We start from the raw sequence: 23425 nt of genomic DNA, 5'->3' as shown, positions 1-23425 counted from the left end.
GGTCTTTCTGCTCTTTCTAGTTTGCCTTCGTAATAACTACAAATCTGTCATACATTAATTCTCAGACTGGCGTAAATTTTGTCGTACACGCGGAGAAAGAAAAAGTTATCACGACTGTCGGTGTGAGGGAACCCTTTGTAAGCCAACGTTAGGACGAGAAAAGAAAAGAATTAATACAAAGAATGAAACCGGGCTACACACACACACACATGCATATGTATATGTATAAAATATATATATGTATATGTATAAAAAGCGGTTGCAGTGGTGGCGACACAACATATGACTACATACCAGGGTTTACTGCGTAGTTACGAGAAGAGAGGGGTGGAAAAATTTTTTTACCTCGTTCGCCGTACTCGAATTTTACGATTAAATTCAGATTTAATAGAGTTATTATTTTTACTAAATTTGCAGAGATAAAATTCGAATGGGTGGTTTTGCATAAATTTCAATACAATAATTCAAGCAACCTTTTCCGGACGTGGCGCCGTCGATCGCACGATGCACAACAGTTATTTGCAAGTGTTGCGAATTTATATGCAGCAGATACGAGAGGGGTAGATACTCATCCCCCGACTCAATGCTGTTCCGTTGTTTATCGAGGCTGTATGCCGTCCCACTTTTCTCTCCCTCGACTACTCTACTCATACTCTCTCTCTCTCTCTCTCTCTCTTTTCTACATCACACTCTACACCAATATTATCGTAACCTTTTTTTCCTCCTTTTTTTATACAACTTGTTTGCTATAAAAGTATCTTTATGTGTCGCCCGGAGAAAATAAAGACCGAATAATTTTTGTTTAATGAAATTCAAAATAAAAAAATTATCTCATCAGACAAAAAAAAGTATTTCGGCTTGTTGAATAAAAAACTCACGAGGGTGAGTCGTGGCAGGGCAAGACGTGCAGACAGAGCCTCCAGCAAGGGAGTGACGGAGAACGAGAAGGAAAGACACAGAGCGACCACAATCGTCGACCACCGTGACAAATAACTCTCCTTCAGCTATAGCTCTGAATCATTTAATTTTCCTCAGACCTCACGCGACCCAAATCGATGATCTTCTCAGCAGAGTTCTAAGTAGCGAGTATTTCTCACGAAAGACGAATTAAATGACTTGGATGGCATCTCACCAGCTCATTCAACTGACGTCGATCGATCGGCGATCTCAATTATTCCTGCAAAATTAACGTCACTACCGATAAGCGAGATCGTTTGTCACGATTAATCGTCTAAATGCATTTCCCCAACACATTATTCTAATTCAATCGACAAAAAACATTTCATCCAGTCAAATGGTCTATTTAAATCACCACCAATCTGTTAAAAAATAAACTCATTATTTTCTATCTAAACTCTATCACTATTTTTATTCAACGTCAGATGTGCTGAGTGATTTACATCACCACTGAAAGACACAGAAAATGATTTCTTCTGCTAGTCGTTGGTGAGCTGGAGTCTGCTGGCGAAGACAACTCATAGCTGGCGTCTGATGGGTGGTACAGTAAACCGAAAGCTGGTTGCTGTGGCTCGAGACATTATCCAGCACACCAGACGGAGTCATCCCAGCTTCAGCTGACGGTAGACGTGAGCTTGTTCAGAGCATTTGAGAAAGAGCCTCAGCTCGATATTATTTCGCGTGGTGTTCATGGGGACGAAGGCAGTTTGTAGTTGAACAGGCACGCGGTGAACAAAAGACCGTAGAATATTGAAAGTCATGGCAGAGGATCGGGACGAGACAACTTTTCTTGAACCAACAAATTTACTATACTTTGTATATATATATATATATATGTAGGTATAGAAAGTAGGAAAGTGTAATTTTGGCAGCGAGAGCTGGATAAACCCGACCTGCGGTGGTTCGCAGATGAATCCTCTCGACGTTTACAGGCTTCACTTTGGCCTTTAGATAGCGGTGGTGAATTGTGAAGGAGGTAAATACTGGGCCGGTGTTAGTGATGTTCTCTGGTAGGTACGATAAGTGGCGGTGGTGGTGTTGGTGGTGATGGTGGTGAGCGAGTGAGGAATGTTAATTAAAGCCGTTAGCTCCTCGATCTCGCGCTTCGACTAATTAGTTGCGCACAATGCCACCCGTGAACGGTAAACTGGAGCCGGTCATGGCAGACGAAGATCACTTCACTCGGGTACCTCCGATTTCATTCAAAGGAAAACGGACGTCAAACGTTCGCACGACCCGAGTCGAAAGAAGAATGCCAATTTGTCGAAAGCTCTTACGAGTGAGATTGAAGCACTCTCTGGTTACTACTTTTTGTAGTTGTAGTAGTAGTAGTGGTGGCTGTAGTAGTAAAAGTAGTGATGGTGACAGTGCTGTCTGACTCTGAGTTTCGTTGAAATCCTCGACATGATACCGCTCGGAATTTATTTCAATGTCCACTCCACGCGCTCTCATTATTAATTTCTTCAAATCCACTAATCCCTAGACACGGGTAATTTACGTGATTCCGATAAATAAGCAATTGTATCGTTTCATTTGAACTGTAAAAATAACTTTAAATAAAGGATAAAATAAAATAAAGGACTATAAGTTGTAATGAAAAATAAAATAAAGATAGGATTGAAGCGGGAACCTCATCTAAAGTTACAAATCGCAATTCTTCCATAGCTGGGGTTCCGATTCTGCTGTAAAGTTATGTTATAGCACAAAGTAAACGGGATTTATCAAGAAAGTTGGTATAACTCCGCTACGACTATTGATGCAATGAAACGATTGGCTTCGCTTCATTTACCATCCCCCCAGCCTCGCTTACTTTCCACATCCCTTTCTTCGTTGCTCAGTCGCTCTCGCGATCTAACATAATTTAACAGAAATCGAAATCTCCCAAAATTTACTACACTATTTTTATTATTTTTTTTTTTTCTTTATTTTATTTCATCTTTACTAGACAATCCTATTATCTTTAGTCTTCCTGCTTTAAAGTAAAATAATTTCGTCGCAAGAGATATCTTCCTGGGCGAAAGGGTAGAGGGATAGTGGGAGGATGTGTCGTCAGAGGCAGCAACCAAGTCAAGAGGGTTGGACAGGGAATCGTTGGTTTATCTGAAAATATTATGATAGTGTCGTCGACGGTACAAGCTATCCAGTGGTTTTGATGTGTCCCAAGAGTGGTGTAGAGTCGCGCTCGACCGTATAGCCCAAGATGTATGAACGGGATTGCAATCACGTTCATGTTGCCTAGCCGGCAGCCAACCAACCAACATTCCGGGAACCCAGTCCAGTTGGGATAATATAAATATTGTATACTACTCCGTACACTGGCAATGGCAACTCATGTCGGGTTTGTCCAAGAGAAATAGAGAAATATACGGCTAATAAAATATCCTCAACTGGATTGGACATTATTTAGCACACTTTGAGGGTTCTGGAGTTGGTTGAGAGATGAACAGACTGTAGCACAGTAATAGTATCGGTTTGTGTACTTATACAGTAACAGAATAAGTAGTGGTGGCAACAGAGCACTGAGGACAAAGGAATTGGATCCAGTACTGACCTCGGGCTGTGGAATAGTACGATGGGTAGCATGAGCAGGAGCAGTAGGAGCCCGAGGTCCCCAGTGTCTCTTAGCTTCTTGCCTTTGCGTTGTTTCTCGGACCAAAAATATCGAGATGCCAGAGGAGAAAGAGAGTTAACACACCAGCAAGATCGTACTTTCTGTTTCCCAGCCGGTAGTAATCACAGCTAGTTGAATGCTGCTGGCGGGTACTTTCCAGTTACCCGACGTCGCTGCTAGTACTGCCGCTGAAAGTCGCGAATGGGAATCACAGAGAGATCGAAGACTATATCAGTGTTCTTGAGAACGAGAAAAGAAAAATATAAAAGAGAGTAGCTAGCAGCTAGTAAGCTCGCTAAGGAAGCGTGCGGTGATGTAGAGCCAAACAAACTTTTCTAATACCGTCGCCCATCCGGGATTACGCCGGAGATTGAAACGTATATCTGTGTATTTACGGAGCCGCCGGTCTCCCGAGACAATGCCTCCTAGAATGTCCTTTTCTCGTTACGCCCCTGTCGTTATCGTTATTGTCCCCTTGGAAAGTCCTAGTTGGATACCAACACACACCCATACACATACACGTATATATATATATTTATATTTATGTATCTAGCAATATAGTTGCCCCATCTGAAAACGTTACTCCCATTATCGTCACACGCTTCAGTTCTGGATATCTCGAACGGGTTATGGCTATTTTTGCGAGACGTAATTTCATTACAGATGGTTAAAATGAAATTCGTGAGATTCCAACGTAGTTGTGGCCCAAAACAGCCCTACAGTCGTCGACCTCGAATGAGCATAACCGCAAGCTGTCTTGCCAGAGTGAGGAACTGCGACACCGCATAGTTGTTGTACGAGTAGTCTAGTCTGGTGATGGGGTGGGTGGCGCGGCCTAACCCTTGAAACATCCAACGCTATTGCTTTCTCTCTCTCTCTCTCTCTATATACATATATATATATATATGTATGTATAGCTTTCATCCTTCCCCGCGCGATGAGTGTCGTCTACTGGTACTCCATATAAGCGGACGGTACCTAGCAGTCAACCGCCACCCGTCCTCCTGCCGCCCATATCCACAGAGACCACGTTACAAGGGGCCAGTATTTATGCACATTGTTGACTGGCACGTGGATTTATGCACGTCCGTTATATTATGCGTCCTGTCGTCCTCCGTGTAAAGCCGGTATGCTCGGTACCATCTAAACCTAGCACGCAACAACAAATGTAATTCCGCTACTGCCATCAGCACACAGTCACTGTTGAGAAGTAAACCAATCTTTCTGTCACACACTTACAAGAGTTTATCACTGTAAATCATGTAACCCACTGCTCTATACATCCTCAAAAACTTTTATACAACCAATAAATATGTATGTATACACAGGATACTTTTATATTTATGACTGATGGAACAAATATAAACAGCAAGACGTGCAGTCGCAGAAGTGGTCGGTACAAGTCGGTAGTGGTTATTGGTGGCGATGATATTGCTGAGCGAGACGGACTTGATTTAGTGGGAAAGTATAATATATAATGTATATATAGCCGGCGAATGAGAAAGTTTGGGCACTCATCGACCTTGGCAATTAGTCCCACGAGGATTTGAGAATTCAGTGGTCTGAGGAGCAGAGTGCTACTGGTCGCCGGGTGGTGTGTGTACAGTTATTGTCTTGGTGGTAAGGTCGTACGTTAGTGGAGAGTAGAGCAGAATAGGGTAGACTTGGTCTTACTCGCAGAGGCTAGGTCGGCCGTGAGAGTAGCAACCAAATAAGGGGGTTTTAGTGTCTCAGGGAGTAATAACGTCTCGGGTGTAGATTATGCGGTGTCCGGCCAGGAACAGCCGAGTGCCCAGTTGGGTCCTCCGATGATGCAAGGTCCCCCGGTGCCAGCGTCGTCCGGACATATATTAGCATTCTAACCAACCATTATTATATGGCTGGTGAGCCGCGCGTTGGACCGAGCTCCGGCGTGTTGCGTACTTGGACCAAGTTTACCAACAATTCACCGGGGCTCGCGCTCTATAATGGCCTCGGCTGCTTAATTTATTGTACCTCATAATTAATAGCTTTGTAATTTTCATACAGCCGTATACACACAGCCCGTGGCTCGACGACCAAATTTATGAATATACGTTTGCGCCATATCGATTTGCTTTTCACGTTCGACGTTGTCTGGGCAATCGATTCATTCCTCTTATATCACTCACACTGATACACCCACACGCACATTACACCTATTATTATTACATTGTACTCCATCTACAATAATAATAATTATAATAATAATATATCCATTATCTACGGGTAGAGCGGTGATGTTGTTATTGGCTTTGTTTAAATTCATCATTCACTCATTCCAATAATTTTCAATTCACGCGTGTTGCAATAATTCTCACTGACATCGTCAATAATCGTGAAATTATAAATATATACGATATATAGAGGTAGATATGTACACGGATGTTGTGTGAATTGATCCCGCGACGGTCAGATTGGCTGAGAAGCAGCTTCAAGGCTAACGTGTTCACCAGCACTCAGCAGTGCGGTATATCCGTGGATAGGTGGTGCATGTCTTGTGATACTGCCGGCGAGAGCGCTGCTATTAAATTTATTATTAAATATTTTCGCCGTCCGGTAAGTAGCTTCTTCTTTATGACGGTTAAATATAAAATAAGTAGACGTGGCGGTGAATGCAGCAGCAGCATCAGCAGAAGCAGTAGAAGCAATGGTAGTAGCAGTAGTGAAGTTCTCGTTGTACGATGCCTGGGCTGACTTGTGGCTCCATTAGCGCCCCAGCTCGGTAACGTATAGCATAATAAGAGTTTATGTGTCAGGTTGATGCGCCAGAAGGCTGCTAGACGAACTCCGCGGCATAGGAACTGTTATATTTTCATTAGAACCCCCGTGGCCGTAACGAAGGGTGCCTTCGATGAATCCCTTAGAAATGCCGAGCGGCGCGGAGGGTAGGGAGCGTACTACTGCTGCTTCTGGTAGTTGTAGGATAGTATAGTATATAATGGGAGGGGGGTGAGAGAACTGCTCGTAAAAGAGCGAGCGAAAAGTCGATCCGCTGCTCGTTCACCCTTGTATTCCGGAAATTAACCTCGATCTTTCTTTGCACAATTTCACAAACGGCTTGCCCATTTCGTAAAGCATTAGCTCAGGTACATTCAAACACGCAATTACGACATTGCTAGGAAAACTACAGAACGCCAACAAAAAAATAATGATCCAGAGTATCATATATATATATACGTTGAATCAAGTATACCCAATTAAATACAATGGGTCAGTTTCATTGGTACGAACAAGAAAAACATAAATAAATAAAAAAAAAAAAAAAAACATGAAAAATCCCAGCGGATCTCTTGGATTTTTATCTTGAGGATAATATCTCCTCGGAAATTCAGCTCTTGGTGCTAAGAGTGTGGTATGACCCTCGTCACTTCAATTTTATCTTGCAGTAGTACGTATGGTTCTTGATCCAACGTGGGCTTTCATCGCGCCCCTACTCGGACTACACACCTAATAAACCATCAATAACAATCCATCATGGAGCTTCACGCGTCTCAATCTCACCGCAAACATCCAAGCACTGGTTAGGTGCGTATGTGATGCACGTTAGGTAAATATATAAACAAACAGATAGACAGACAGACAGACAGATCTACGTAGATGTGAATTTAAAACATATAATCTTGGGGAAAACTTAGCACTTAGGAGAGAGCAAGTTAATGTACTCTGTCGTGCACAAGAACGACATGGTCTCTCAGCTAGTCGAAAGTCCTTGGTCGTTCGGACGACGATAGTATATAACAACGGCGATGTGATGTGGTATGGGCCAGAACCCTACTCACCCACTGCATCTCATCCCCTTTTACTCCTTATGCTGCTGACCAACACTCTGTCGCTCAGCAGTATATATATGCATATGTATATATAGAAGCTTTAGTATATATAGAAGCTGTTGGGTCTCGATGGCCCTCACTACAACTACATCAGAGTATAGACGCCATAGTTGTGGCTAGTTGGCCGTCACCCTGCGTCGACGCTCCCTTGTCTCTTGGACTGATTCAATTTTCTCGGTTCGTGGCTGTTTAATTACTGGCGAGAGTGGACGCTGGCAAGAGAGTCCACGCGGGCACGTTGGCACGTCCCTCGTCCTAGTCCTCGTCCTTGTAGTCGTGATAGTAACCGGACGGTGGTGGACGACGTGTATCGGTATATAGAGGAACGAAGAGTACAGGAGACTGAGGAGAGCTAGGTGCCAGCATTATGCGGCTGCCACCGTCGCCGCTTCCGTTAAGACACTAACGGAATAACAGAGTACACCGTTGGAGATTGTTGTTGATGGGGAAGTAACGGCTGGTCACCCGTGGGGATTGTGCGGCCAGCAAGGTGCCGGACTCAATCCTGAGACGTGTTTCGCAAACCGAGTATTGTTATCGTCCTGAAGCTACTCCAATATCTCTCAACTACTAAATTTATTCCCACAACTTTTTAATTACATCACACTAGCGCCCAACAGCTACACGCTATTTATTTATACATACAATATGTATGTTATAAATTACAATAAATATAAAGACATGGAAGAGACGGAATTATCGTGAGATATATTCTATAAAGCTGTACATCACAACTCAAGATGCTGAGAAAATTAGATCAGAGGCTGGCTAAGAGACGAGCTAAGATCCTACTCTGCGACAAGACGAGAGTAACGATTGATTTACCACCGCGCGTTTATATTACTTGTGATATTTACAGATGAGTTGAGGGGACTTTAAGGCTTCTCGGACAGTTATTGCCACTCAGCTCGGCGACTGTATTCCCGTCCTCGTTTCTCCTTTTCTTTGAGCGGCACTTGGTCTCTCACCACCTCGCTACATATTCACTTTCTTTCTCGCGTCTCGCTCATCTCCGTGTGTGCAATCTGACATTTATGACGCAGCTCGATAATAATTCTGTCGTTGTCATGAAATCGTAAATAAACGACTGCGACTGACAAACTGCGAGTCTCGAGACCGAGGATGCCTGCAACACAACGGCTAATCCCTCTGCCGCTTTCATATTATTACTCTCTAACTTAAACTTAATATATGTATTTATATACTTACTTACTTACTTACTTACTCACTTATTTTATTCATTTTTTAATTCTTTCTTTAGACCTAAGTGTACATCCCACGCAGGGTGATACAATTTAGTGTGAGCAGAGCTCGTATGTGCAATAGTTGTTGCCCGAGCGTGTTTTACACTTCAAGTGTACACACGATCGCACTCAAAGTGCTCGGAACTGTCTCAAAGTTATCGACGTAGGTTAAGAGAGACGAATGGGTAAAAAAAAGTCACATGAAAGAGACAAGTATCGCTCTGGGTTCCGCCTGTGAGACTGAGCCAGTCTCAGAGAATATAAACCAGCGGAATAAGAATGAGAAAAAAATATAATAAAAAAAGTAAAGAGACAAGCGCGAGAAACGATTGCGGTTGTTTAGTGTCTTGGCATAAGACAATAAAGTGTACTCTCCGACAAGAAAGCTCACGTGTTTGCGTTTAGCATTTATCGAAACCCCGTGCTTGAGATCGTAACTCGAAAGTGCAGGCTGGCTGGTCTGCGTGTCATGCAGATAGGTTTAAAAGCGGAACGTGCCGCATTTACAAATGCGCTCGCGGTCGACGTCGGGGCCCAACTGGAATAGAGAACAACACAAATAACATCCAGGGGAATTAAACAAGGACAGTTTTACTCCTGCATTAGAGGAAATAACAAAAGACAGATGCAAACTCACTGCTGCTGCTGCTGCTGCTGCTGCTGAATCCAAGTGCTTCTTTCGCGTGACTCAAATTAAAAGAAAGCCCTTTTATGCATATGTATGTATAAATGTATACACAGATATGGATATATTGGTGCACGCTCGTGGACAACCTCACGATCTCGTAAGAGTAAAGAGCGATTTCTCGTGTGGCGCCCGCTGTGATGGAGTAAGTTATGTCAAGCTAAACGACAAACGAGCCGTTATTTTTACATACTCGTTCTTTCTCTCAACGTTTCTGTTGATGTGGAGAGCATTCGAGAGTAGTAGAGTATTTACAGTGGCAGATGCCGAGGATATTCGCGATATATTCAAAGCAGCAATCTCCAGGCCACTCGACGACACACTTTAAGCGCGAGAAATAATACTCAGAATGACGTGATGAATTGAAACAAACATCTGAGAGACGAGTGTCAACTATAGTCTTGTAGCTTGAGTTATATATACATATGCATGCATACTGTTGTAGTATAGGTAGTTGTCGTTGGAGTGTATCTGTTATATTTTCGAGATCTGCTGCCAGTCTGTCTTGATAGACCGACGACGTCGGCGACTGGGGGATCGATCCAACTTGAAAGGAAACATAAATTAGGGCGATTCTACTCGGAAAAACAGTCGACGGCGAGTTGAGAGACGGAGAGTATTTTGAGCTGCGACGAGAGAGCCCCCGCGGGATGCCAAGCAGTAATATATAAATCACTCTTTTACTAGAGACCTCTTGCGCGACGAGACCTCGCTGCCTCCTTATCCACCACCGCCAGCACTTTTACCACCACTTGGATTCATGACGCACGATAATTCGTCGTGAAAAAGTGCCTGCCAACAGGTCAAATTCATCTACATAACAATGAATATTAGTGAATAAATAAATACCTCTAAATAAATAAACATAAAAAAAATATTAGCTTTAAAGGGTGGAAAAGAATTATATCGTCAGTAACAAATAAATATAAATAAATAAAATAAAAATAAGAATGCCAAGAGTTGAAAGATGTGACGGCACATCTACACTTCTTCACACGTATCCCCCAACAACAAAGAGGGATCAATCCGCTTGCGGAGGAAACATAAATCGTTCGTGTGAGACAGTTTTGGAGGGCGAACCCAGCCAGCAGTGGAAACAGCAACAGCAGCCGCGGGACCGAGAGTAGCGGTGTGATACAAACAAGATCCACTCTGCGACACGAGGCGGTAAATATACCGAGTGTAGAGCAAGGCTCAACAACTGAGCAGTAGATACGTGTACAATAAAGAAAGGGGAAACGGGAGATGGAAAGAGTTAAAGGAGGAGAGCAAACGTACATGTACCGACTGCACGCCGTCGTATCTCTGGTGAGCGACGTAAGGGAGAATCGAAGAGGGAAAAAACTAACGTAAGTCTTGCAGCCTCTTCTTCTTCTCCTCTTTCTCATCATTCTCTTCTTCCACCTCCACAGCACCCACTCTTCCCGTCTATCCTTTACACTCTGGTTTATATCAGCTGTATATACAACAACTGTTTCTCGGAGACGGGTCTTCTCCCGCGAGGAAACATTTTATTTCGCTTCACCGAGAGACAAGTGACCACATCGAACTGTCGTCTTTCAGACTGTCACCTGTCTCTTACAAGTTTAACTCGCTCCTCTAGCTCCTCCTTCACCGTCGACAGTCTGTTCACTTTACTCTCAGAGAAGTTGTTCATCCTGAGCGCGCGAGGCGCCGCACACTCTAGAGCTGCTGTGTGCCTTCAAACGCTGTTTCAGATACGCCGCCCGCGCACACGACACTTTTATATCCTCACACATACACACATGCCTAAAAAGAGCGAGCGAATAAAACATGTCACAGACATATAACTCTCTACAGTCGGCGTACACTTGTCATAATTCTTGCTTCACGTATAAGTGATAGGAGCTGACGACAGGATGAGTCGCTATAAGTGTGTCAAGACTCGGTTGATGATGATGATGACCTCGACGTACTCTCGTCGCTGAAGCATACATAATATCCACCGCCGCCAGCGAGCTGGATTATTATTTTGGGCCGCCGTCTCTTCTAATTGCGACTGTAACGTCAACCCATCAACGTTATCATCTTATTACTTATTTCCGAGTTGTCTATATGCCAGCCCGTTAACGTCTCACCGTAAGCCGAGATTGACACTCCAATCTAAATATTTTTAATCTTCCAGAGAATGTCTTCTCTGAGTTTTTATTTAGCCGTGTCAACTGATTTCTTTGCAACTCATTGTACACAACATACTCTTCAGCGTGACTATAATTGAGACCCGTCATTAAAGTGTCACAATCCAAACGAATTGGAATATATATATATATACATTCATACTTATTATTATCATGATCTGGTGTGTGCTCTCTGCGTCAGTCTTTTTTTCCTGGTCGCAGGAAGAGATAAGCGCCGGCAAGTTGGCGACTTAATCGGCGAGTCTGGACGTCGAGACGCGATCTCGCCTCGACGTTGACCGTACAACTGCGGAGCGCACTGAGTATATATATATATATATTAAATAAAGCATTAGTGTGCTGCTGTGCGCGTGAAGGAGAGGAACGAGAGAGTATCGCCGCGGGTCAGTGACTTGGCTGTCCGTCAACCGGTCACCCTGACGCGTTGACTTGCTTGGAATAAACGCCACTCTACTTGGATTAAACCACCCATCACATATATATATTTATTTCAATCTACACATATATGCGCTTGACCAGATCTATAGCAACGACATTTTGCTGTAATGTGCTCGCAAAAAAAAAATAATCCCAACGTAAATATAATAAATGGCGAGGCAGCATATATATGCAGGTTATATCGAGGGAAGAATGTCTTTGATTCGTTCAACAAAACGATTATTAATCGAGCAACGGTTATTGAGGTCGATTTCAGACGCTGCCGAGGACATGTTGCTCATATATGTTATAATATATGTCCTCCTCCACTTATTATAGAAAGACGTTATGTCCGACGCCTTCAACTAATATATATCCGTACCCTTCTTACACACACACGCATACACACTTACGCGCACACATATCAAGATATTACATATATATATTTATATATAAATTAACAATATATGTCGGTCGTTGAGACATAAATCAATATTTCGTAAAATTTATCTCGCTAATAAAGCTGAGAGAAGGAACGCGCTTGGGCGATACAGTAAATAATAACAACAGCGACTGCGACGATTGATTAACAATCGATTGCACAAGTCGTTGATTCCAGCTCGGGTCTTGTTTCGCTTGGATGCACTCACAATAATCGAGGAGAGAGCTGTATAATTGTGTCGCTCATTCGCTTACTCACTATATTTATAAATATCCATGTATCTATATATATAAAGTTTGAACTTGTATGAGGAAAACTTGTTGCAACGTGATATCGCGTTTTGTTAGACTTGTAAAATGCGACGATGCGATGTGTGCATCAACGAATAAAATTGCTACGTATCACTCGTCATCGTGGCTAATAACGTATGTTATTTAGCTCTCGGCGTAAAAACCGCGAGGCTGCGGAGGACGCTCAGTAGATCATTTTCCCGCGGCCAGAATAAAAATGAGGTGGGTGGGGGAGGATAGCTCGCGGAATAAAAGTGTAAGAATGTACAAGAGGCTGTTGCAAAAGTTATTCTTTGGCGTGTTTCGTCTGACCGCGTTCCCGTCATTCCTCAGCGCACCGTATAAAGATTCGGTACGGTTGGATGGACAGCTCGAGAGGAAATATCCTGTGAGAGTAAATGCGACGGCGGGTTTAGTGTGGATCTATATAGATATATATAGCAAGTACAAGACGAAAGCGAGGAGAAGATGAGTGAAACCACTTCTGCAGGCTCGGTTATGATGTACAACATACCGCGAATGAGTGTAAGACGGAGATGGACGTTAAATTGGAGAAGCGTGGAATCGGAGCGGCTTACCGCCAGGAGGCAATGAAGCCCGTCATGCCACAGATGATGGACGTCTCCGCATAAACCTGACGAGTGACTCGTGGCGCCTTCAGGAACGACTCTGAGGAGCCCTCTACATCATTTTTATTACAGCCGTCCTCATTTTCATATCTCATAAAACCTTCGGGTGAATATTTCTCCTCATCCTTACAAGTCCACATACTCGCGAGAACTAAATTTTACTCTCAACGTTTTCACATGCGTAAATACACATGTACATATTTTTGTTATTTTTTTCTCTAATATTACGTCTTTTCAATCCTTCCTTTTCTTTTCTTAAATATCAGTTTGTATTCATGCTAGCAACCTAGTAAGTCTTGGCACTATCAATTACGTGTACACTGAGAGTTGTCCAAAATTGTCCATCGAGCAAGCAATGACGGTGGCATTTACAAACGTACATACAAGTCCTTGGCTCTTTGGCTGTTGCACGACGACTCCTTCACGGGTATGCTATGACTGCAACCGGTACACTCTGCGAGCGACATTGAATGACTGCTCTGCACGTGACACAAGACTGACAGGTTTATGCGAACGCGTGTGTGGGAACATAAAAGGGAACACGTAGCTAGCTGGCTGCCTGCCCGTGATGTACGTCTGTTTGTGTAAGTGACACGGAGCAAGTGAGTGACGTCTCGCTCTCTTTCTCTCTCTTTCCCTCCCTCGCCAGCTCTATATATTGATATACATATAATATATATATATATTTCCAGGAAAGCTCGCTCGTTCACAAACTGCTTCCTACCCTCTGGTTCCTTTACATCTCTCCCTAGCGCCGTCATCTACTGGTATGCTCAGTATATATACCTCTTACCCCTGTGTCTCTTACCGCACTAGCCACCACTAGCACCGGCAACAGCCAGCACTCAAGCGCTTGGCCGTTCATACTCTTGCACTTCTCTCTCCTTTATCCACCTAGGTCTTGCTGGGCCCTCTTTTCCTCGTTCCTTCCCTCTTGGTGGTTCTCGCGAGCGGCTCTTTGTTGGCTGTCGCTGACGTCACACTGCCTGTACTTGACGCGTCGCATATGACACGCTTCTCCGCGTACCGTACTCGTCGTATTCGTAGTTGCCGTCTCCTGTCGTCTCTGTGTACCCTTGAGTCTGCAAAGAACAGTCATATAAGCAAGCTAAAACTCAACGTGTAGTATAGTCCCGACAATCTTTTTCTATACCGGCCACCCCACTGTTTACTCTCTACTTCACTTTATAATTTTTATTAACAACCTTTCATTTTATTTTCCTATCGTTTATTTTAAAATTCTTTGTCGAGGTTAATTATATCAATTTCAGTTTCTACATGTCGTATTTATTTATTTATACATCCCTGTATAAATTGATCGGAAAGGAATAAAAAGAGTGACATTTCGGAGGGGAGTATTAAATTTACTCGGTCTTTATAAACGTCAAAATGACTTCCTTTCCTTTGTTTAATTCGAAACCATAAATTGAGTGTGTCTGTTGTGTGTATGATGGCAGACTGGCGTGAACCTGCGAACGAGCAAACAGAGACGAATAATAAAAACATGAAAAAGAGGAAATGTTAAGACGCGAAGAGGCAAGATAAAGTGAGAAACCTTGGCAGTCTGGGTATGACTATAGAGTGCTGGTGCTGTTGCTGCTGCTGATGCTGCTGCTCCCGCTGCCGTTCTCAGTGAGGAGTGAGTGAGTGAGTGAGAGGAGATGAACAGCTAAGCCCAGCAGAGTAACCTAACAGATGCTGCACAATAAACACCTCCCGTCACTTGGCTCCATAAATCGCGCGGCGAGCTCCTAGAAGAAGCATTCAACCTCCGCGTCTACTTCTCCCCCCGCTCGCGGAATCAAATCTACCCTCTCCTCACTTCACCAGCGATATCATGCTGTAACACATGTACTTAAATGCATACCTATATGGATAGTATATGGATTATTATCCTGATAGACTCTGTGCCGACTGGGATAAACGTATAAGTAGCGAATCTCAATAATCGATTGCAAGATAAAAGATATATAAAGTTAAAAAGTTGATGATAATAATAAATAACAACGATGAGAAGTGAATGGGAATAAATGGGAAGGTCAGAATCAAGTGAAACGACGACTGGAAGATAACTCTGGGAGCATCATCTCAAAATGTTCTCTCGTCTGCTGATCCTACTCCCATCTTTAACTTGTTTTTGTTCTTGTTCTTATTCTTATTCTCTTCATCATCTTATTCACGTTCATGTATTACATATATAGATATATATATACATCTTAAAGTAGGGCGAGCAAAGCCGGATTGGCGAGCACGATGAGGAGTAGGTATAGGGTTGTCGGCCGCAAGATTTACAAGACCAGAGGCCTCGAGGGTTACGACTCGTTATTATAAGCTTTAATTACAGCCCGCGGTAATGAACTATGTTTAACCGTAACGTGGTAGGCTTGGCAATAAATTAACGGCGTGGAAAATACTAAATCACAACTTTGCCGATGCTGCCGAGTAGATAATCGGGCTGAAACAACTGTATATACCTGTGTGTTATTCACTGCAACCACCCACCCACCCACCCACTCTCCCCGGTCCACGGTTTTATATTTTCTGTACCTTTGTGCATCTCAAATGACCCGACATTGCGGGGAGAATTAAAATAATATAATTCGGTAAATAAAACAAACTCTGTTAGCTATTCTCTGAATATTATACGCTCCGGCTTGAGTCAAGGGCAGCTTAACCCCCGCGTGCTGAAGGGCTGTTACTAACACTGCAATTTATTAGTCTCTAATTGGTGGCTGTGTTAATCGCCACCAAGGAGAATGCCAGTTTAATTGAACTGTCTGCGTGTATCACGCGAAACAATCGGTCTCTCAAATACCCGATCGATAGCATAACCGCGTGTACGCACGTAACAGCTTTAAGATCACGCCGGCGATTCTACAGCAGTCGAATAATATCACAGCTAACCTACTCCACTAACTCACTGCCTTGTCATGATGGCACACTTGTCTGTATCGGAAAATATAAAATATACCCAACTCAGATATAGTCAGTTGAAAAATATCAAGAGGATGAAGCGGCAGGAGAAAAAGACGAAGAAGAAGAAGAGGACTTACGTGATATCCTTCGATTATTTTCTATTATTTACCTTATTATTTGTGTCTGCTCGGGGAGCGAGGAGGTTAAAACGATGAGCGTGGCTGCTCGCGGCCGTATTGATCTTATCCCCGACATGAGAAATGCCCGCCGGTTTAATAAACTCCCGGGACTTATGAAGCACGTCAGGGTGATTCACGGTCGCCTCATTGAGTCGTATTTATACAACCGAGGCTGATAGATTTATGGAGGACAGCACAGCGTGCGTCTCTCTTCTCCCCTTGATCCCCGTGATCCTGATGCCCAGTACCTCCGCCTCTTCCTCTTCCTCCTTCACCTTTTTCTTCTGCCTTCTGCCTCTTCTTCTCGAGTACATATCATATACAGATATATAGATATAGAGGGATACCATCAGAGGAAGGCAGAGACAGCCACCACCCCTTGGCTATTCCTTTTCTGACCCGTCCGACTCTCACTCCTCCTCTCTTTCTCATTTTCTCCGGCAGTCTCTCACACACTCACTCATCCATTCGCGCATATCCATTTCACACAGACAACCGGTCATCTCCACCTTCATTAGCTATCTCCCTCGTTATTACAGTCGTTTCTTCTTCAGTCATTCTTCCTTCTCTCTGACAACTCCTCCCTCTATCTCTATCTTCTGTCCACCCCGCAATCCCGAGTCCTCCATATCAGCTCGCCTAATGTATGACCAACAGGAAGATACAGGCAATCTATATTACCAATAAACAACAAATCCAACACTAAAATAAATCCATCCTCTGAAAGAATTCTCTCGTTAAATTTTTTTTAAAAACCCATTCAAGCCAAAAAAAATATAATTTAGTTAAATTTAACTCATTATATCTGTTAGGCTCTTATATAAGAGCAGACTCTATCTATACAAAGTACCAAAAATAATCCGAGTCAACGAGAACTTGAATACAAATTACAGATCCAGATTGCATTGATTTCGTTTACTTTAAAAATAAATTTGAATAATAAATATAAATAAAAGATAAAGAAAGGAAAATACAGTAAATATTTAACAAACGACATGTCAGAGAGAGTTCATGATGGCGTCACGTGTGTGCACACCTTAGCTCACGTTAACCGACGCAGTGCTGCCTTATAAAGTAGCCGAGCTACGATTTAATCCGAAATTTATTTTCTCCATTAGTAAGGGCTTGTCTTGAGTCCTGGAGCGTGAGTGAGAGGCTGACGGGCAGGGGACGTTCTTCCTTTACCTCCTCCTCCTCCTCTCCGGCCTGTACACACACATATTGTATGAAAGAGGATCGCCGGAATGCTGCTGCAAGACAGTGCATCCTCCTTGCCAGTTGTGTCCTCTTTTATTTATCTTATTCCCTCTATTTCTCAAGGAGAGTAGACGCTACTCTGGTGACCAAATGCGCACATAACTACATTATGACTCCTATATTGCCATCTTTATTGTATATATCTCCACTCCCCGCGCTCGCGTTTGACAAGACTCGCGGTCACCCCCTCCCCCATCGCACTCTTTTACATTTCTTATTACTAACAAATATATAATCATATTCCGCTTTTATCTTTCCCTTTCTCCTGCCTCTGCCATTCCTTCTGTCTCAATAAATATATGTATATATATAATACATATATTTACGCATACAAATGCATCTCTCAATTTCCTCAAACGTACATAACCATATCAGCGATAAAAAAATCCAAGAGAAAGAGGCAGAGAGAGAGAAAGAGAAAGAAGACTCGGGTGAATGGCTCAGCATCACGGGATTACCAAATGAATCCGATGGATTGTAAATAATGGATATGTGGCCCGGACAACTTGTTACGTCCTCACTCGCACGTTAACATTCAAATCGACGACATTTTTTTCACGACACCAGCCTCATATTCTTTATTATTTATTTTCATTATATTTTTCGATTCGAAATACCGATTCCCGACAATTAACGACTTACACTCCCCGATTATTTATTTTTTATCTCTCTCGTCATGTATCTCAGCACACGCAGATATATTTATACATATACACAAAAGAAAAACACGTCCAGCTCGACAAAATAACGACCGACGGTAAAAAATCATTGCGCTGAGTCAACTCGGCTCACTAAAATACATACCCACGCGACAGTACAGTATATATTAGTCTCTGTACAATATATTACATATATATACAGCAAACTGTGTCTCTGAGCACCTTCAGCTCACAGCATTTGCTGGTGCTGGTGGTGCTGGGATGAGGGATGAGAAAGCATTATGTAGGCCGCAGTAGCAGGACGCGTAAGATACGCATCGCCTCGTCCGCCCGCACCCGACAAATTGCCTCGGTCTCTCCGCGAGTATCCACGCAGTAGTAGCCCATTCAGCCGCCCGTGGGCTGCCAACTATACACACATATAATACACACAACATGCCTCCTTGTGAATACTCCTGATGAGCTTTGATGTCTCAGTCCAAGGATACTTAACAAATAATTCAACTCCTTCTTCATTCTCTACTAGCCTCCGTCCCATCTTACATCATAACTTAACATTTTTGCGTTTTACAATTAAATCCCTACATACTTTATATACCACATATATTTCATTTTTATGAATACAAAATTAAATACTCATATTTATGTATACATGTACATGTACTTGTATCCATTTATTTTTCGTATAAATATGTAACGGTTGTGTTGATGATGATGATGACGACGATGATTATTATACTCAGGATGATCTTGATTATTGTCATCGAGTGTATTAAAAGTTTGCCAAAGCAATTTACTCATAACAGTGCCGACAGTCATGCCCCTCGGGAACAATGATGCGGAACTGACAAATTGTTCCACGTCTTGATCTACATTGCAAGATAATCCCGCAAGATATCATATTATTATAATGAATATAATATAACAGGTATTTTAGAGTTTTTATTCCCGCTGACAGCTTAACAGTCTACTTAATGTACTTGTAATAAAATAGCCAATAAGAAAAAAAATTAAATAAATATATAAGTACACATAAGTATATATAAGTGGAGTGTTGAGTGTGGAGTAGAGTTTGATGTGGGAATAGGTGAGCATTGATTGCCGAGTCTTCCGCGGCTAGTGGAAGAGATGACCAACAGATGGCACGTCCAGTCTTACACAACAAGATGACCGTATCAAGGCTGAAGGCGTACTCTGCATCTCTGTGAGCCTCATCACTGAAAAATGTCACTCGGGTGACTCAGGTTGTCAAGTTATTGGAGTTTAAGAACATCCGTAAAACCAAATGGCCTCTCGATTTTGATAACAGTCTGAAAAAAACCCATCGACTAAATTGACGCGCTTTTTTATCCGTCTACGTATCGTATCATAAAGATGGTGAAACATGTTCAGCAAAAATGAAAACACAATAACAATAAATAAGATACGGGCATTGTAGTTGTCCGGGAGAGCAACAAAAAAATTTCGGATAAAAAATAAATATTTTAAAAAACCCAAGCTCAAGACTCTGACGCCGAGGTGACGGGTCACCGACCGAGCCCACCTGCCTCTATCATTCCGATACTCGCAGTCCACTGTACTGTGCATTACCGTCATCACACACTCGGCTCGTACACATATGACAATCTGTCCATAACTGTCGCCAATAATATTATTCTTCAGCGATAAATTAAAAAAATTTTTTTATTTCTCTTTCCTGCTGTACAATAACAATAAGTGTTTATTATTTACACATATATATTTATAAATAAATGTGGATACATAAAGAAAGGACACGCGTTCACCTGCCAAGAGTTTCAAGGTACAACGGCAGAGTGTAGTCGTAGTATATCTGAATCGCTGTCCGACTTGAACAGTGGCAATGCTTATATACTTTCTCGCCTGTTTTTCTCCGTAGGTATGGATACTAAATCTACACATAAGTTAACATATATACATATGTAATATATATACAAGTATATGTGTATGTATGTACATTCAGCCACTTGCCATAAATCAGATTCCCGTGAGATAACCGACTAGCTGCTTCTCCGTTGAGTTTTATCGGGCGTACCGGCGCCGCGTGCTAATTAAACTGACGTGAAATAATCGCGGCCGTTTCACGATTGATCGTTGATCGAGCACGTCCGAGTCAGCCTTAGTCTCTGCACACCAGAGTAGAGAACTCAACTCGGACATGAGACTACTTGGCTACTCGACATCGGGGACATGTCCGACACTACTCAAGTCCCGCATCAAGAAATATAAATTTCTTGGTTTTGTTCTTACTGCACTTTATTATCTATCTTTAAATAATATTTACAACTTGCATTTATGTGCTGACAGGTTTTTAAATGAGAATTTAAATAGATATATACTTGGAATTTAATTAATCTGTCACTGACTCAGTACTTGATAAAAAAAATTTTATTTACACTTGGGCCGAAAATTTATTTCACTACAGAAAATATTTGTTTGGATTTTTTCAGAGTTCAACAGCGAGCGAAACGAAGAATTGATACACATGTGGTAATAATGTATGGAGTGAGTGTATCGTACATAAAGTCTACAGGACGTATAGACAGATAATTACATAGAGCTGCAGTACAACAGAGGGTGGATATGGCGGTAAGGTCGGGCGGGACCAAGTTGTTATCTCGGACTTAACCGCCTACGATAGATACAGAGCAGACTTATTTTCTATTGTCTATGCATCGGGAACTGCATCGCTCGTCCTGGGCTCGGCCGAGAAAAAATAAATTCGAAAAAATTCGAGGCTCAAGAATTACGATAATAAAAAAAAGATATAAACGGGTGAGTAACACTCAGCTATCACGCATGATTCGAATAAATAACTCGTAGTTCACATAATTCCCGAGACATGTTTTATTGTGGTACTTTTCATGGCTTGGCTCTGCTCTTTGCAAAGTAAATCCAGCTTACACTTACACTCCCAGGATATATTAGGCTGCCATTAGCCGTCACAGTACGATAAAGTTTACCCGCGATACCTTACGATATGCGTTATTATAAATGCGTATCACTCTCGCGTTTATAACTCTCGGCAACCGGTCGTAATAATTAATATGCATCATTAATCCCTCGCAAATAGGTCAATCTATTCGCGAGAGACCGTGCCGAGCTGATCATATCGTCCGCGGTGTAATAATTCTCGCTATTGCTTACAGATTATTCTATTCATTAAATATACACCCACTTTTTTCAGCCACTGTATATACATGTGTACATAAAGTATTTAATTTTTCGTTAAAGTTGTATTCATTATCTGACATATGGCTGAAGTGGTTTCCGTATCACTACTGGTTAAATAGTTTGTGTAAATAAAGAAAGCGTTGATGTACACAAGACACTCTGCCATACATCTCATAAGTTGTGTGCTGTATTTTTCTGTAGACTGCTACAGTCTACGAGGAAAAAAATCCATATGTAAGTATCATGTGTGTGTGTGTGTGTGTGTGGGTGTAATAGTTGGGTGTAGTAATAGATGTGTGTAGTAAAAGTTTGTGCACGAAATCAAGGGGAAGGATGCTCTGCTCTCTCTACTATCGAAAAGCTAGTATTTATAGCTCCATTAAGATTGCCACGACTAAATCATCCCCCTACCAGCATCATCCCACTACTACTACTGTTACAAGAACTTTGTTGTACCCTACGGGTGCAATAGCTACCGATCGAAGGGACCCGGTGCCATATACTCTGCAGCTCGTCTTCTATAATAATATTTCGCTGCATTTCATACTTTATTATCCTTTAGACAACATACATACACACACACACACACACACACATGCTTACAGAGCCCTCAATATATCTCTGTACGTGTGTACAAGAATGCAAACTTTTCCATGACGCAAAGAGTCCTATAAAAGTGAACGAACAAAAAGAAACAAAAATGTTTGATAAAAAAAAAAAAAAAAAAAATGATGATTGGTCGTGGTGACGTGTCGGTGGCAGGATATCGCGGTCCATCGGGTTGTTTAGTGTTAGCGATGGCATCGAGCAGGGCGGCCGCGTCAACGACATACATTACGGCCAACATTTACTTCGGACTACACCGACTAAACTCACTCGGCGCTTCTCTTCGTGTATCCACCGGCAAGTTCGTGTGAGTGTGTGTTTGTGTGCCGACTCAAATACGTGTTTGCATGTCTACAAATATATACAATACTGTTTTATGCCTCGAGCAGTCACACTCTGAAACAAATACGCACACAAATATATATAAATGGATATTAAACTAAAGAGTAAGAGAGGGTGAGTGGAGATAAAAGAGAAAGAGAGCAGAGCGAGGATCGGGGCACGTCAGCATTCATTAGCCCGGACCTTATCTCCTCGGAGAGCCTTCTCCCCGTACCGCGAGCGAGATCTTTTAGCTTGTGTTTATTATCTGTCTTTCTTTATTCTCTGTTGGCTCTTATTCTTATTCGTTCTGCGTTAAGTTCTCGGAGCTTCGTCCAACGTGATTTATAATTGTGTTTTCGTATTCCACCCTGTTTCCCCATCAGCACTAGCACCAGTACCAGTACCAGCTCCAGCACCAGCACTACCATTGATTCCTAGTCAATGTAAATACCATTAGCTTTCCAACGGATCATTACCATTAGGTGTGTTGCTCGATCGGTTCTCCGGACACCCGATGTCGGTTTCATCCAAATGCTTCCCTACAACCATACTCACTCAGAGATATATATTCACATATATATCTACAAGAATACACAAATACACTTGCCTCTATTACTGTAAAGATATAAACAAGATGTATATATATATCCAGCAACAGCACAGCCCACAAGGGATTTCTCGGTTCGATCCAACGATCTTACCATAAAATCCTCATTTTATTAAAACGCGTCCACTCGTCCGCACATATTTATCGCCCGGCATTCTCTTCTCCCAAGGAAGAGTATGTCCAGCTACACTTATACTTTGCGCCCCCTGTTAATAATGTCCTTAATCCAAGCGAATGTCCACTTCTGCTGTACACTCGCATATCAATAAAACTGCTTCTTATTTCATTTAATTTTTTTTTTTTATTTTATTTTATCGTCCGCACCAACCGATCACATTTCAATTTCTTTGTACCCTTCTGTGCATAAACTTTTGATAAAAATTTACCATCACTTGTCATT

At 42.3% G+C, this 23425-nt stretch overlaps 1 long non-coding RNA gene across 2 annotated transcripts in view; it reads left to right on the top strand.

Annotated features, from left to right (window-relative positions):
- LOC130668219 (uncharacterized) overlaps positions 1-21083 on the top strand; it is a 92234-nt gene extending 71151 nt beyond the window's left edge. For both annotated transcript variants that reach the window (XR_008989972.1, XR_008989973.1), the window contains one exon: positions 20765-21083. This is a non-coding gene — a long non-coding RNA (uncharacterized LOC130668219). The remainder of the gene's footprint in view (positions 1-20764) is intronic.
- The last annotated feature ends 2342 nt before the right edge of the window (positions 21084-23425 follow it).

The sequence above is a fragment of the Microplitis mediator genome, chromosome 5 (genome assembly GCF_029852145.1).
Source record: "Microplitis mediator isolate UGA2020A chromosome 5, iyMicMedi2.1, whole genome shotgun sequence".
In the NCBI taxonomy this organism is placed as follows: domain Eukaryota; kingdom Metazoa; phylum Arthropoda; class Insecta; order Hymenoptera; family Braconidae; genus Microplitis; species Microplitis mediator.
The sequence above is the reverse complement of the archived record's forward strand: the minus strand, read 5'-3'. Positions and strand labels throughout refer to the sequence as shown.